General features: G+C 27.5%; 1 long non-coding RNA gene across 6 annotated transcripts in view; it reads left to right on the top strand.

The window, feature by feature from the left end:
• Positions 1-3048, top strand: part of LOC116186676 — a 4361-nt gene extending 1313 nt beyond the window's left edge. For 2 of the 6 annotated variants that reach the window (XR_004151693.1, XR_004151695.1), the window contains exons 2-4: positions 359-665; positions 1736-2568; positions 3026-3048. This is a non-coding gene — a long non-coding RNA (uncharacterized LOC116186676). The other 4 variants (XR_004151697.1, XR_004151696.1, XR_004151698.1 and 1 more) reach the window with 3 other exon arrangements.

Genomic DNA, 3048 nt, shown 5'->3' on the forward strand with positions numbered 1-3048 from the left:
TGTATAAAATAAATTATAATAAATTACAATTATTATATATAATAATTAAAGAATTTCTGAAATTAAAATATTATGTATATTATTTTACATATTATTTATATGAAATAAAATTTATTATTTAAGAACTTTATGTAAAATAATTAAATTGGTTAATTATTTATGAATTGCTTTATTTTTGTTTCATTTTAATCTTATATCTTTTCTTTCGTTTATCCTTTGCTTTCTTTCTCCTTTTTTCCTCTTTTTCTTTTCTTTTTTCTTTCTTTCTTTCTTTCTAAGTGAGTAAGTATACATATGTATACTTCCTTTATTATTCTCTTCTTTTTTCTATGTACATTTTTGTCTTTGTCTAAGGTAGGTCTCTGTTTTCGCGGATGCTTCACGTGACCAGAACGGTCTATTGATTCTTGGAGGTAGTGCATGCGCCCTCGTCCTCGCGATATCTGCTGCTAAGGGGGTATGTGATACACTGGAAACGCTACTCGAATTCCGTTCGCCAACAGAAGAGACGTGAAAGGGGGCTATCATCGAATATAGACGCCAAGAGGTGAACAAGGGATAGGACAGAAAAGGGGAGCTACACGATCGTGAAAACTCAGTAACACTTCGTGGGGCGCTTGTGCATGATTTGCTTTGATCGTTATGGTTATCATAGTTTTTATGAGGTATATTTTATTCTTTCTCTTTATTCATTCGATTTATCTTTTTTCCTTTAGAAATTACCAATTATAAATCATTTTTTTCATAATTTTTCATTTTTTGTGATTATCTAGAAAAAATCTTTAAAAAGATCAATATTACTATTTATTAATTAAAAATATTTACAGTGAAATATTTAAATAATTATTTGTTTTTTTTAATATAGAGAATTTTTAACAAAGCATTAATCATAATAATTGATACATTGATATTTCATGTGTATATATTACTAAAAGAGTCAATTGATGAATTATGTAAAAATCGAAGTTTTTCTAAAATAAATGAATGAATGTATAATTCAGATTTATTATAATTACAATTATTATTTCTCTGTAACATCTACTGAAAGTAAACAATGTTTTTATGACACTTCATATATTCTCTTACGAATAATAAATTCTCTTTAGGATGAATTTATTTGATAAAATTTTTTTCTCCTTCTATTATTCTCATACGACGTTCCATGGTATTCATGCGAAATATCGATTGTATGATTAATGCTTTATAAGTTAGTCCAGTTACGACATCGAATTAACTAACAAATTTTTATCTTGTATAATTATGTAATTAGATATTAAAAGTTTATATTTTTTATAAGTTTACAATTATCAAAAAATTTCATTTGTTAATGAATTAAAATTTTTTATATGAATATTTATGTAAACAATTTATTCAAGTGAAAGAAAGAAAGAAAAAATTTTAGAAATAATCATATTTGTATTTCTTTAATAATAAAAATAATTAATATTTAAATTAAAACATTTTAAAAGTTTTCAAATTGCCGAATTTTATAATTTTATTTAAGAAAAATTTAATAATTATTATCGAATTTTATAATTTAATTCGATGTAATTTGGTTTAAATCGCAAAATTTAAAGAAAATTTCTAATCTTTGTTTAATCATTTCTGTTTTACTGAATATTAAAAAAAATATATAAAAAATCTAATGAAAATGAAAAATGAAATATAAAAAAAAATAAATAAAATGATTAAATTATTTGTATTTTTGAAAATGATAAATTATTTTTAATTTCAGAAAGTTGCAGTAACACCTTAAGAAGACATGTGGATCATGCTAAGACAAGGAGCGAAGTGGTGACCTAAAACTCATCTTTGGTTCTGACCCTCGATGCTTACGCTACGGCTGGTGTCGACTCATTTCCTAAAACAGCCATAGGCAGTGCCCTTCGCCTTAGAGAAAGGGCTCGATGCGATGTGCCGTGATAGGGACATGAACCCAAAACTAGTCGAATTAAGCGATCTCTTTTTAACGTCGTATTGGTTATTAACGTCGCTTTAAAATTGCTCGAAAGTTCCGTGCGTGTGTCGACGAAAGACTTTTCTTCGCCGGTCCCTTTCTCCTTCGAAAATTCTGTATTCACCCGTCCTTCTAATTTCCCTAATCCATTTATATCCTTATATAGTTCCTTATTCCTTGTTTAAAAAATCATTCGCGTGAGACTAAAGATTCGTGGTTTGTTAATCACGAACATTAATATCAAGGTCAACGCCTATATCAACGATAACATCGAAAAACCAAAATTTTCAAACAGAAAACATATATATAAAATAAATTCAACGAACGAAATTTTTTATTTCAAAATTAAGTAAGCGAAAAGGTGATATATAAGGGAAACGATATAAAAGAAAGTATTATTAAATAAAATACTTGCTTTTTCACTATTTATCTTTTTTGCACTCAAGAAAGACACGCAAAACAATTTCGAAGATACTTTTCTATCAGGTATATCTTATTCACTGGAAAATCAACTGTGAAGAAGAATAAATAGTCAGAAAGTGTAACTCGAAGTAATATCCAGGCTGAACTCCATTTATTTCAACCTGTGGAAGGTCGCGAGGGAGTGCATTGTGAGTTTCCCATTCTAATGATTTCTATGGCTAACTTTGGTAAATGTTTAACGACGAATAATGCGTCATTGATATTAATCGATACACGACCTCGGCTAGAACGATAGTTACATTCTACTGTATGTATATTAAAGAAATGTATTGCATAAAAAGTTTATCAATCAAGCTACTGAGAGATTAAGTGTCGCGGCACCCATTGTTCGATTGGTATTGAATTCTTATCGACAGAAACGTAGTGTCTTCTATTAGATTTATTTTGGAACGTATTGTTGAAATAGACATTAAAAGATTTAGAAATTATATTACTGATAATTTAACAACGTTAAAATATACTTCATTTATTCATTATTAATATATATATTATATATATATTGTATATACAATTGTATATACAATTGTGTATATATATATTCTTCAATAATAGTAAAAGAAGATTGGATTTTATTAATTTGATTAGTGTGGCGGCGGCGGCGGCGGCGG

This window comes from Apis dorsata, unplaced genomic scaffold, assembly GCF_000469605.1.
Source record: "Apis dorsata unplaced genomic scaffold, Apis dorsata 1.3 scaffold_1186, whole genome shotgun sequence".
NCBI lineage: Eukaryota > Metazoa > Arthropoda > Insecta > Hymenoptera > Apidae > Apis > Apis dorsata.